We start from the raw sequence: 14,950 nt of genomic DNA on the forward strand, positions 1-14,950 counted from the left end.
ATTATATCAACATTATCGACCTAGAAATTGATCAAAAAAGGTTGTAAGGCGTATCTCACTTATATCCTTGATATGTGAGTGTCAGTGTAACGCCCTCTAGCCGACCTGATTTGTCAGGTCCGGATCTTAGGTGTTACTACACATATTATTAACAAATTTAACAAAACATTCTAATATTTCTCATTATCTTAAATATTTTATTTATTATTCTAACTGAAAAACTTAATGTTCTAAAACAAGAGAAATATTTTAAAATAATTAGTTGAAACGGACCTGACGTGAATCATTACAAAATAGAGGTTTATTAAAGACATATACAGATGGTGTAAATCTTAGGTTACGCCACTTTTCCCTTTTTTATGCATAATAGCCCATCTGACACTATCTTGTTGTGCTCCTTTCGTTGTCCCTCTAGGGAAAGCCTCTTCATATATACCTAAGAAACAATAACAAACCTTGTAAGTACAATAGTAATTAGTGAGCTTTATTACAGAGATACTGTAACACCCCAAATCTGGCCTAGACGTTATGGCCGAATCTGGCGGTGTCACGTTGGAGTGCTTTTCGAAAACTTGCTCTTGCTGATGAAAACTCGTTTGGAAATTTAAAGCCTCTTTGTTAGAACTCAAATCATTCTAGCTATTCGTAGTTCATTTTAAATTGATATTACTTTTAAAACTCTGTTTTTTGCGGAAGCATTTCAAAAGTGTTGTGAAAACGTAGTGTTTTGAAAATAGTTATCGTTTTGGAAAATCGCGTTCTACTTTTAACATATATAAATCATGATAAGAAAAAATACCAAATTAAAAGCTAGAAAATTAGAGAGGCCTTATTACATAATTCAAAACCCAAAATGAAATCTAATAGCAAATGAACGCAAAATAAAAGAAAACAGGAGCAATAGTGTGGCCATCTCCGAGTCCCTCGCAACTCCGATCCGCCTAACGCTAGGGATTACCTACATAGTCAAAAGAAAGAGTGAGTTTACGAAAACTCCGTGTGTAATCCCCTATCAGTCAATCGGCATATAGAGTACAGTGATAGTCTGGGCCTGAGCCCTATTTAGAAACAGTACAGAGTGGGCCTTAGCCCAATACAGTATCAATACAGTACAATAATACAACCCATCCCGAACCAGCCAACATACCACTCCGTACCACCAACACACCATGTGGGGACAAAGTCGACACACCCAGCCAACACACCAATATCGCAGCAAGGCTGCTGATAACAGTATCGCATCAAAGCTGCCAGTATCAGTATATGTGGCAAAGCCACCAGTAGTAGTATATGTGGCGAAGCCACCGGTATAATACACTTCCTCCTTAACAGTATCCCAACCCCATGTAGAATGTCATGTCTTAAATCATACAAGTATGTTGAACGTCATGCTCAGTACAGTGAAATCATAGCACAAATCAGTCATTTACCTCAATAGGTAAAATAGTCATTTTACCCTTTAGGGGTATTTTGGTCATTTTACTAGTCTTAGGGTCTAGGTACTCTTATTGACCCATCAGAAGGTCTACAGTCGCCTCAAGTGACTTGTGTAATCTTAACGGTCCTAATAGTGTAAATGGACCCAAGGCCCATTATGCGGCCCAAGTAGGCCACACGCCTGTGTGGCCTATCGAGCCCAAAAATTACCACGACCATGCGAACTACACAGCCCAGTCTAATAATTACCATATACTGTGGAATTTATCCGTCTAGAGCCCACAAGGCCATTGGGCCCACACGACCTATTTTGGCCTATCGTAGCCCAGAACAGCCCAAACCCATGAGAATGCTCATGGCGGCCTCTACAGTCGAACACCCATGTTCCCTGGGCTTGGTTTACCATATATGTGTTCGCACACCCATGTGGCCAGAAGGCCATTCTTTTGGCTTTTCAGCTTTTTGGCTTTTGCTGTTCTTCAGTCTATTCAGTGTGTGAATACACACCTGTTTGCGAAATCGAGTGAACAGCTCACGAGTCCAAAGCCTATATTCCAATAAAACATACTGTTAGCCTTCCAATCGTTACGGTTCAAAACATTAAATCCCTAGACTTTCAATTACTACTAACCTTGATTGACAGCAATACAACATATTACCTTAAGATCACTGGCTAGAACCAAACGGACGCTCCTTGTCGATTAGCTGCATAACAACAGATCCTGTTAGATAGGATTGATCACAGATGTGGCTTAGATCCACAACATCAACTTACAATCTATAGGGATATTCGGCCTAACCCAACAGTAAGGTAGCATTCTTACCTTATTCAATTAATAAGAGGAAGGGGGTTGCTTCAAGGCCACATGCACTACTCTACTCCTCGAGGGACCTGACAACCCAACGAGCCACATATCATGGGGAAAAGATCATCATTCGGCTATCATGAACAGAAAGGAGGCATTCGGTTTAAAGAAAGAGGATAAGAAAGAACATATTGAATAAGAAGAGCCAATATGAGCACTTACCGTTCTAGTCAGGAACTCTTGCCGAAAATGAATTAATAAACTAATAGCAACGTATGGAAGCAATCATTCAAGAATAGGGAGAGAAAAGAAGGGTGAGTACCATCGATATTCCAAATCAAAAAGAAGAACAGAGGGAAGAGAAGAATGGGGAAAGAACAATTGGATAGGGAAAAAATTCAGAAGAAAAATAATATGGTGGGAGAGGAGATGATAAGAGGAGCGACTGGAAAGGAAAGAAAAGATCAGGGTGTTCGGTTACTTTACAAAGAAGAGAAAAGAGAAATGAAGGAATAGATGATACTGAAATAAAAGATTATATTCGGCCAAAAGAAGAAAAATAAAGCAAAGTAGAAGCAGAAAACCAAAGTCCCCAGCAGTAATCGGTATATTAGCAGAAGACAACCAAGGGTGTTAACAAAACCTAAAATGAAGAGAAAAACCCAGAACCCTAAAACATGCACAGCCCCTATCGCTTTCCCAAAGCCGAATTTCCTCAAAGCCAGAGACCAATTTCGGCACACACTCCCCTTCTCACTCAAACTCCTTAATTTTCTCCAAATATCTCTCCCTTTATCCCTCCACAATTCTCTCCATGAAATCCTTCTTGATTTTCTCCATTACCCGTTCAAATTCCAACCTGCAGAGTTCTAGTCAGACTCCACTTCTAATGCAGCAAAGAAGTAAAATAAATACTCCTTTGTGCAAAAAGTGACTCAAACCCCCAAACTCCTTAGAAGCACAACATGCCACTACCACTACACCACAACTCTCTTTGTATATTATATCACCTAATTTAATATAAGAAGCCTACTATCTAGAACCAAAGGCCCTGTTCACTAAAAATTAAAAATTTTGCTAAAGCCCAGGTTTGAACTCAAGACTTCTCCAGCACTTCTCAGGACATTTAACCACTAAAGCTAGTATGCATTTATGCTATTTTCTTGCACAACTAAATACTTACATGCAGTTTTCTAGCTGTTCCCATGCTCAAGGCTTATTCCTTCTAGGAACAAATTCGGGGCGTTACAGATACCTTAATGAATATTTTGCATTCTGGTATGAATTATTGTGCACCAACCATTCTTCTTAACCATTTATTTCGAGCAGATATCATTATAGTTTTAACATACACTTATACGCCAACTATCATGATCTTATCATTCTCATATCTTTCTTATCTAAATAATTGACGATCCTTCTAAACATATTCCTACGTCTCTTTAACACACATATATTTCTCAACAAAACATATCTTCCGACTCCACTTTTAACAACCCACACTTTAACACATATACTTATCTCAAACGGTTGTTCACAGACATTTGTCATGGGCGGATACATATATTTTTGGTGAATACTTATGCAGAACCAGATACCGTTAAATTCAAACTCAGACATACCCTGATTCGATACCATACATACTCATACTGATAATGTACCATAAACCACTCATGTGAATTCAATATCATTTTATCTCAGAATCCAATAAGCTCAAGAAAATACTGACTCAGATTCAGAATAATTTTACAAGAAAATACAATTCAATTCGGATATAGTGAATACCATATAACTCAGATTCAACCCTCACATAATATGGATCAACTCATTTAATAATTTTTTAAGACTCTCATAACTATGAGTACACCCATTTTCAATATTTACAGTCATCACGGCGAATGCTCTTCTTATCATATAGATATGCATCCCTTAATGCGAAAATGCTTAAGACTTATTCAATTGTATCATAGATCCTATTCAACTTTTAACCCTAATCATATTAATACCTTGCTTTAACATACATATTATAGAACTAACATAATTTATTCATATCTTGCTAGTCATTCATGATAGATTATGCCACATAAACCAAACAGTACACGTCATAAAGTCTGATAAACCGTAATTTATACATATTTTTATCCCATGTTTAACTCATTTTATGGATGATTTCCCATTAGAATTGGTGAATTCGATGCTCCTAATGCTTTAATTTCATGTTTTATACTTAGGAGAGCATAGGAGAGCAAAAAGAACTAGAAACGGGCCAAAAACGGAGAAAATGGGCCAAGGTACAAAATCAACACGGCCTGGACCTCCTAACACGAGCATACCACACGGTTGTGTCAATTTGGCAGGCTCAAGAATGACTTGAAGTAATCACACAAGGGCGTGTCCCTGCCGAGCCCAAGTTGAGTCCAATTCTGAAAAGGCTAATTTAGAGGGCTCTTAGGCATTCCAAAGCCTATAAATACACCCTAGAGGAGGAAGAAAAGGGAGACACAGAATAGGGAGTAAGGAATTACTCCAAGGAAGTTGATTGATCTATCTCAGAAGCCGTATTCACCATCAAGACTGAAGATCTCTCCTCAATTTCCCCTTCAGGAGTTTTGGTTTTTCTTTATGTTTTGTATTCTTTATTATTCTGAGATATTTTATTATTTAGTTATGAACTAAAACCCCTAAATACCTAAGGGGAATGAAACCTAAGACGAATCTTGTTATTATTTTCTTAACTTGTTCTTCATTATGTGTTCTTAATTCTTGTTTTGATATCCCAGGATACTATTCAAGATAATCCCTTATTCAGAGGAGGAATAGACCCTGTCTAAGAGTACATTTGTCATAATTGAGCGGAGTTGATTGCGAGCCTAGACATAGGGTGACAAGATTTTTTCGGATTAAGGTGAAACCTAATAAGGGGATCCATAGATCGAGTTAATGCAACCCTAGGGTGTTAATTAGAGAAAGGTCTCAATTATTCAATCTAGGGATTAGACGTTATTAGTCTTGAATAGGGATAATAACATAATTTAGAGATCTCTACGGAACAAGTTAAATGAATAAATCGTCAGATTCGGAGCCAGAATAACAAGTGCAGTCTAGGTGGATTTTTCCTTAGGTATTGTCTTAATTCAATCGATTTTCCCAAAAGCAATTCCTCAATTCTAGTCTCTGTGTGTTCTTAGTTTAGATAATTAGTTAGTTAAAACAAAACCTCTTTATTCTTAGGCTAGATAATAAAAAGACAATCATTACTAGTACTTTTAGTTCCCTTGGGTTCAACAATCCAGTCTTGATAAAATTATACTACTGTTCGATAGGTACACTTGCCTACATCGTGATAATAGTTAGTTTCAGGAATGATTAATTATAAATATTTAAAACCTATCGGGAAATCACGCGATCAAGTTTTTGGTGCCGTTGCCAGGGAACTAAGATATTAGGAACGCTCAATTTTTATTACTTTAGCCATTTATTTTTCTTGCAATTTAATTTAATTTTTTTATTATTATTTATTAATTTACTTTTTCTTTCTCTTAGCAGGTTTTTATAATTTATGACTAGAAGAAACCCGTCAGGACTACTACTTTTTGAAGAAGAAATCGATCGCATAGTTCGCAGACACCAAAAAGAAATAAGGCAAAGCTTAAGATACATAGAGAACGAGCAAGAGAACGATACTCAACCCCCAACCGAAGAGATGGCTGAAAACCAAGATAATCAGCTACCTCCTGCAATTTCAGTTAATCAAAATCCTGCTCCACGCACTATGTATGATTATGTTAAACCTTCTTTAACAGGAACTGAATCGAGCATAGTTAGGCCTGCTGTAGCTGCAAATACTTTTGAACTAAACTTAACACTATTCAAATGATACAGCAATTTTTTCTGTTTGATTGTTTGCAAGATGAGGATCCCGACGCTCACTTAGCAAACTTCTTAGAACTATGTGATACATTTAAAATTAATGGTGTTTCTGATGATTCCATTCGTCTTCGGTTATTCCCTTTTTCATTGAGAAACAAAGCTAAATAGTGGTTGAACTTATTACCACGAGGGACAATCACTACTTGGGAAGAAATGACCGAAAAATTTCTATTAAAATATTTTTCGCCGGCTAAAACGGCTAAATTACGTAATGATATCTCTTCATTTGTGCAGATGGACTTAGAAATTCTTTATGATGCATGGGAGAGATACAAAGACTTACTGAGAAGGTGCCCTCACCATAGGTTACCGCTTTGGCTATAGGTTCAAACATTCCATAATGGCCTAAATCCTTCGACTCGACAAATGGTTGACGTAGCTGCTGGCGAAACCATCAATAATAAAACACCTGAAGATGCCTATGATTTTATAGAGGAGATGTCACTGAATAACTATCAGTGGAAAGTCATGAGGACTAAGCCAACTAAAACAACAGGTGTTTATAACACTGATTCGGTTACTATGCTGTCAAACCAGGTAGAACTTCTAAATAAAAGATTGATGGTTTATTTGGTTCTACTCAGGTACATCCAGTAATGAGGTGCAAGACGAATGGAGGAGGAGCATGAACAGAGTATCAACCCTTCAACCCTAGCATCGAGGAGGAACAAGTCCAACATATGGGTAACAATAACTCTCGACCCCAAAATAACCGATATATTAACACTTACAATGCAAGTTGGAGGAACCATCCCAATTTCTTATGGGGCGGTCAAGGAAATCAAAGACCACAACATCTTTCGGGTTTTCAACAACCACCCTATCAACAGGAAAAGAAGCTGAACCTTGAAGAGATGCTCTCAAATTTTATATTGGTGTCAGAAACCCATTTTCAAAACACCGAGACAACACTTAAAAATCAACAAGTGTCGATCCAAGAGCTTGAAACTCAGATAGGCCATCTTTCCAAACTAATCTCCGAACTACCACAAGGTAGCTTGCCAAATAATACTAAACCCAACCCAAGGGAACAGCTCAACGCAATTAATATTCAAGATAATGAAGGAGTTATTGAGCCTGAACCAGAACTGAGGCAAGAAACTGTAGTAAGCAAAGGTCAAGGTGAGGTAGGTCATAATAAAAAAAAATCAGTGAATGTCGAATATAAACCTCGTGTGCCATACCCCAACACGACAAGGAAAGACCGCTCAGATGAACAATTTGGTAAATTCCTTAAACTCTTAAAAAATTACACATTAACTTACCGTTTATTGAAGCTCTATCGCAGATGTCAAATGCAATGAAATTTTTAAAAGAGCTTTTAGCAAATAAGCGGAAGTTGGACGAGGCGTCGCATGTGGAGCTAAACGCAGTTTGCTCAGCTATTCTCCAAAATAAACTACCCAACAAACTTAAAATGCAAGGAGTTTTACGATTCCTTGCTTAATTGGTAGTTTAGATGTTAATAATGCATTAACTGATTTAGGGGCTAGTATCAACATCATGCCTTACAAGATGTTTAAGCAACTAGGTCTCGGGAAACCCAAACAGACTACGATGAGCATTCAATAAGTAGATAAAACTATAAGATTCCCTAGGGGTATTATTAAAGATGTGCTAGTTAAAATCGATAAATTTATATTTCCCATTGACTTCATTGTTCTAGATATAGAGGAGGATAGCAACACTCCTTTAATTCTAAGAAGGTCCTTTTTAGCAACTGCTAAAATAACTATTGATGTTGGCACAGGTGAACTCACACTCCGTGTGGGAGGCGAAACAATCACCCTTCAAGCTCGTAAATCTGGCAACATATCAGAAATTGAAGGTGATCGTTTAACCTATTCTACTAAAACTGACAATATGGTACAACCTACTTTGCAGGAAATGAGCCTGAAAGAAGTACATGAGCCATTCTCAAACAATAGTAGAGAACCTATTCATGAAGAACGAAGGCTACAAATCGAGGAGCTAGATGAATGGCATACGCATAAACCAAGAACACACGATAAACCAAAACTACACCAGGACGAGCTCAATACCTTTCCAAATCAACTTAAGGTTGAAGATAGAGTCTTATTAAATGCCGCAGATCCCCACATTGTCACTACTACACCAAATGAAGAAATCCCTCTTACAGTACTCAGAATTTTCCCATTCGGTACGGTTGAGGTGAGTCATCCCATGTTCGGCACTTTTAAGGTAAACAACACCCGTTTAAAACCTTATTTTGATAGCAGGAATGAGGAGTATAAACTCCTCAAACCACCATGATCATTCAATAAAGAGGTAATTCGAGCTTAGACTATAAATAAGTGCTTCTCGGGAGGGAACCCGAGCACTAACTCTATTAACTTCTTTAAAATTTAGTCTTCAACACCTAACTTACTAACGGACTCTTGAATACAGGTTTTCCACAGAGACACGGCCAAGCACACCGGCGTGCTTAGGGCCGTGTGAAAATAGGGCAAATATTTCCCCAAACACGGGCTACGATAAAATGCCACGGCCATGTGACATGGCAGTGGTTGAGCTTGCCAAAACAACACGGGCGTACGACACGCCCGTGTGGAAGAACCATGGGCGAACCTGTTAAAACAACACGGGTGTGCGACACGCCCCTTGTCTAGCACCCGTGGTTGAACCTGTTAGATTGACACGGGCGTGGGTTTACATACACGGGCGTGGGAGAAGCGAAAAATGCCAGACACGGCCGTGTTGCACCCACACACCCAAGGAACACGGGCGTGGACTAAATGTTAGACGCGCCCACATTCAAAATTTACGAATCACACAGGCTGAAATTGGGGAACACGGGGGTGTTACCTGGCCGTGTGCCCCAAAATCTATAAATACCTTGCTACAATTCCACACGGCCTCCCTGCCATGACCGTGCGCCGCCTCCAACTCTATTTTTAACGCTCGATTTCTCTCCCTTAGCATTTGTTTACTCCTTTCAACTCTATTCTACTTACTTTTAATGTTTATTTTTAAAAAATGCTTATTTTTCTCTTACTATTTCCATTATGTTCATTATTTCTGCATTATTAGATTATTTATCATACATTTTATGTTAAATCGAGTTGTTAGGAAAGCCTCACTCTTTTATCACACACATGCCATTACTATGCCCATTCTCATGCCATTACAATAATAATGCCACGAAATTATGCTATCAAAATAATTATGTTGGTTATGTTTGGTTAATATTAGTAGTTGTGGCTGAAATTCTGATTTTTATTTGAAAATTGTCTTCATTTTACTTTGATCATTCCTCAAGATGAATTAATGGTTTTGATTGCAGGTACCATGTCATCTTCACGAGGAAAGAAAATCGCCGTACCTGCTTCAAAGAAGAGGAAGGGAGCATCATCTTCCGCGGGTCCAACCACAGAAATTCATCACCCTCTCCTGCAGTTCCCCCGAAGGCCCCAAGAAGAACTTTTTCAAATACTTTGGGCCCGACCTTTAATTGCGGGCCGCTGCATCGACTGGGCGGCTGTAGAACAAGTTTAGTTGGCTGATGCTATTCGGGCCCTCCTAACCACCGACCCTTGGGAGCTATTCTTTGGGATCATCGAGCCAACATACCTCGAGCTCACTATGGAACTATGCTCAACATTGTATCTTCAGGCCGTAATGACGAACTACAATGATCCCGGCACGGTCCAATTTCGCCTAGGCGGATTAATCCTCCAGTTAAGCGTCCCAGAGTTTGGTGCTACACTAGGCTTATATACGGAGGAGTTTAAGGAGGAGAATGAACTACATGCTCTCACTCGCCACATACACTTCTCTCCCTCGAAGTGCTGGCACACTTTGGTCCCTAGCGCTGCCTCCTACAATCTTGGCCGCTCCAAGGCATCAGTTCTCCCACCATCCCTGAGGTACTTAGACGCCATTTTGGCTCACACGATAATAAGGAGGCGAGAGAGCACTGGCGTCGTCAATACCCACGATGCATACTTTTTAAGGTGTATGTCACACGGGCACGTCATCGACTTTGCCTATTTCATTGCCTTCGCAATTCAGCACCAGACAGAACGACATAAGAAGGGGGTCATCTCCATTGGCTCCTATGTGACACGATTGGCTCGACACTTCGGGCTCTTCAGCACCGCAGCCCAAGAATCATCCTTAACCTTCATTGGTCAGATGTCTCCACAAGGCATCTCGAGCATACTTAGCATGAGGATGATCGAAAAACACCAATGAACCTACCCTCCTCAATATCGTCTCGCCCAATCTACCGAGGAGAAGGCCTATGAGGACATCCCTGATGATGTCCCTCCACAGCATGAGGACCCACCGACTCAGCAACCACCACCCTCTCGTCCAGTTCATGCGGCGGCTTCATATGCTGACATCTCTGAGCGCATCACTCGATTCGAGCAGCAATGTTTTCAACGATTTGACAACATTGATGCTACTCTACAGCAGATTTGTCAGCACCTCCGCATCTCATCGCCAGTCCCACCTCGCGAACCATCCAGCGATGAAGATGTTTAAAAACATTTATTTATTATCTTATGTTTTTAATTTTTATTAAAATTATTTTTAAATTAATTTTATTTTTATTAGATTTTAGAATTTTATTTTTAATTATCAATTTCAATTATTTCTTTATGAGTAATTATTCTTTCTAATATCCCCTAAAAAGTTCTTGATTTTATCACAGTTATATAGAGCTCTTAAGCTCATCATCGCATAGGAACTAAAAACTCCACCGGGAAAGGTTCTCCACGACTGCCATGTCCTAATCGACCACGACCAGAGCCGCTACTATATATAATATTATTTTGGTGCAGGACTGATGGACTAATGAACCTCTACCACCGTCGGAGTATCCTCCTCCACTCTCGCACCAATTACTCTCTAAAACTCCAGTTCGAGGAATTCGTCATACAGGAAGTTTCACTTATTTCCCTATCTTATTTTTATATTCTAATATCTATCTTTGTACATTGGAGGCAATGTACATCTTAAGTGTGGAGGGTATTTATTTCATTATCAGAAAAATCGCTGAATGACTGCCTTGTTCTCTTGAAAAGCTCTCATATTGTATTTAGGATAAATTTTGATTGATTTATGATGTTGATTGATATATCTTGAATTAAAACATAGGCATTTATGCATTGATTGTTTAAACCTCAAGACATTAGAGAATCAAGCATGATAAGTTGATTTTTAAGAATTTAAAATCTTAGGTTGTTTCCCCAAAGTTTAGGTATTACTTTGAGTTGGAATTCACAAGTTTTAAACATCAAAAAGCCATAATTTTTGTAAGATTTTTTAGCCTTTTGAGTATCTATTTATTCTTTCATGCTCACTTGTATTATTGCTTTGAGTGCGTTAGTATTGAACTATTATTCTAGAACTTGCTTGATTATGCATGTCAAGACCACACCATTTGATTTGATATGTCAAAATGATTAAGGCACTAGGGATTAACCCACTCATGCCATGAAAAGCCTACCTCCACGATTAACCCCTAGTAAACCCCCTTGAGCCTAACAACTCATTTCTTGTATTACCCTTAATATTAACCCTTAACCCATTTTTTGTTGAAATCTCCTCAATTATTTTTTATCCCTATTTTTGTCGAGATTTGAGTTGAATAAATTTCTTAGCTATGTCCTGTTCTTAATAGTTAGTCTATGTTATTTAACTTGTTCTTAATTTAAAAAAAAAGAAGAAAAAAAACATATATTCTTTGTAAGCTTCAGTATTTAAATTCCATATTCTGAGAAAAGCTCTGTTGTACGCAATTGATGACTAGCTATTTTTCTAGTTAAGTAATTTTTTTCAACTCAATCTCGATTCTAACCCTTTCTTTCAGCTTATGACCACACCTCCTAACCAAGCCTTATTACAACCCTTTAAAGACCTTTTGATTGATGTATAATCTTAAATTATAGTGGTGGAGATTTGATTTTCATGCAAGCCTATGGTAATGACTTTTCATTATTGACTATTGAGTGCTTCATTTATTGTCCTTAAACACCTCGAGTGATTTGAGTGAATCTTTAGTGAGGATGTGAAACTCTGTGATATTCTGAATCAAAGGTAATTACTTAGATGAGGGGAAACTCATATGTTTGCATGATTAAATACTCAACTTGGAATGTTTGAAACTTTTATGTTCTTTTAGTTGAATTCTCAATGTATGATTACCTATGGATTATTTTGAGATATTATCGATAGAAATTATAAGTTGAGAAGAACTTATTTTGATTATGAGTTGAGAATTTTCCTTGAGGAGAAGCAAATGCTTAAGTGTGGGGATATTTGATAAACCGTAATTTATACATATTTTTACCCCATGTTTAACGCATTTTATGGATGATTTCCGATTAGAATTGGTAAATTCGATGCTCTTAATGCTTTAATTTCATGTTTTATACTTAGGAGAGCATAGGAGAGCAAAAAGAACGAGAAACGGGCCAAAAACGGAGAAAATGGGCCAAAGTACGAAATCAACACGGCCTGAACCTCCTAACATGGCATACCACACGGCCGTGTCAATTTGGCAGGCTCGAGCACGGCCTGAAGTAATTGCACACAGGCGTGTCACATGGGCGTGTCCCTGTCGAGCCCAAGTTGAGTCCAATTCCGAAAAGGCTAATTTAGAGGGCTCTTAGGCATTCCAAAGCCTATAAATACACCCTAGAGGAGGAAGAAAAGGGAGACACAGAATAGGGAGTAAAGAATTACTCCAAGGAAGCCGATTCATCCATCTCAGAAGCCGTATTCACCATCAAGACTGAAGATTTCTCCTCAATTTCCCCTTCAGGAGTTTTGGTTTTTCTTTATGTTTTGTATTCTTTATTATTCTGAGATGTTTTCTTATTTAGTTATGAACTAAAACCCCTAAATACCTAAGGGGAATAAAACCTAAGACGAATCTTGTTATTATTTTCTGAATTGTATGATAAATAGTTAACTTGTTCTTAATTATGTGTTCTTAATTCTTGTTTTGATATCCCAGGATACTGATTCAAGATAAGCTCTTATTTAGAGGAGGAATAGACCCTGTCTAAGAGTACATTTGTCATAATTAAGTGGAGTTGATTGCGCGCCTAGACATAGGGTGACAAGATTTTTCCGAATTAGGGTGAAACCTAATAAGGGGATCCATAGATCGAGTTAATGCAACCCTAGGGTGTTAATTAGAGAAAGGTCTCAATTATTCAATCTAGGGATTAGAAGTTATTAGTCTTGAATAGAGATAATAACATAACTTAGGTATCTCTACGGAATAAGTTAAATGAATAAATAGTCGGATTCGGAACCAGAATAACAAGTACAGTCTAGGTGGATTTTTCCTTAGGTATTGTCTTAATTCAATCGATTTTCCCAAAAGCAATTCCCCAATTCTATTCTCTGTGAGTTCTTAGTTTAGATAATTAGTTAGTTAAAACAAAACCTCTTTATTCTTAGGCTAGATAATAAAAAGACAGTCATTACTAGTACTTTTAGTTCCTTTGGGTTCGACAATCTGGTCTTGCTAAAACTATACTACTTTTCGATAGGTACATTTGCCTACATCGCGATAATAGTTAGTTTCAAGAACGATTAATTATAAATATTTAAAACCTATCACGAAATCACGCGATCAAAGTCTTTATACACAGCCTCGTGTTTACTATCTTGATGGACTTCACAGATACTGTCATGGGTTTCTTCCTTATGGACTTCTTTGAAGTTTCATGTATCATGATCAACCAATTGAATTTTCTCATTATAGAAGGCTACACCATGAACATTCATAAAGTCATATCTTATCATGCTATGGGTCTTAACCAAATGGTCTTATACACATTCATGTATCATGCTTTGCCATTCCAGTTTCATCTTATTAGAAGCTACACCATGAATGGTTCCAATTCATACCAAGCTGCCATGGGCTTATACCTAATGGGCTTACACCTGTTACTAATATGTCATATGCCAGTTTACTTAGAAATATAACTGCCCTACCAAAGGCTTCCCAATGGAACATATCTCTTTTCTTACTTACCCAGTTGTGATCGTATTTTGGAATGACATTCTTTTTGTATCACAACTATACTTGCATTCTTACCAATCAGTATTCTTCTCAATAGAACATTACACATATCACCTAACACTACCTCACCTCTACTATAATAATGCATTTATTGATTAATATAGATATCATCATGTTTTGTATATAAATGCTTCTACTTGAAAAGTTTACACAAAAGATTTAGGGTAGAGACTCACTTAATTCTCACCTACTGCAATTCTAAGCTCCAAACTCAATCATCCCTCTTGAACCAGCAGTAACCACTACTTAGAAATAGAATTTCACTATTACAACTCATATACATACAATTTCCTCATCATCTCAATTGCTAAAAACCTCATGCAATACCTTGCACTTACAACTTATTGTTCAAATACCACATACAGACTTACTCATTCAGAACTTAGCATGTAGAGCTAAATTACTTACCTTGAGATGGAATAACTACTCATGGTTAAAGAATCATAGCTTCTAGATTATCGAAGAAGAGATACATTTAGATTTAAGGAATGCATCAATGAATACAACTTAAGAAAGAAGAAGAAGAAAAGAAGAACCTCCTTCAGAACTCATCTTACGCATATAAATATGACTTAACTTACTTAGTGGAATTTAACAAGTGTCATACATTTCAGAATTTGCATTAGCATATAGTTTTTGAGAGAAATATAAAACAAAAACTCAAACATTTCCTAAACACTTTTGCTGAATCATTCGAAATCCCTAACCT

At 37.6% G+C, this 14,950-nt stretch overlaps 1 non-coding gene across 1 annotated transcript; it reads right to left on the minus strand.

The window, feature by feature from the left end:
* Positions 1–6,374: 6,374 nt before the first annotated feature.
* LOC128287485 (small nucleolar RNA R71) lies at positions 6,375–6,481 on the minus strand. The gene has a single exon (XR_008278185.1). It is a non-coding gene; the product is annotated as a small nucleolar RNA R71 (small nucleolar RNA).
* Between the last annotated feature and the right edge of the window lie 8,469 nt (positions 6,482–14,950).

The sequence above is a fragment of the Gossypium arboreum genome, chromosome 13, assembly GCF_025698485.1.
Source record: "Gossypium arboreum isolate Shixiya-1 chromosome 13, ASM2569848v2, whole genome shotgun sequence".
Taxonomy (NCBI): Eukaryota; Viridiplantae; Streptophyta; class Magnoliopsida; order Malvales; family Malvaceae; genus Gossypium; species Gossypium arboreum.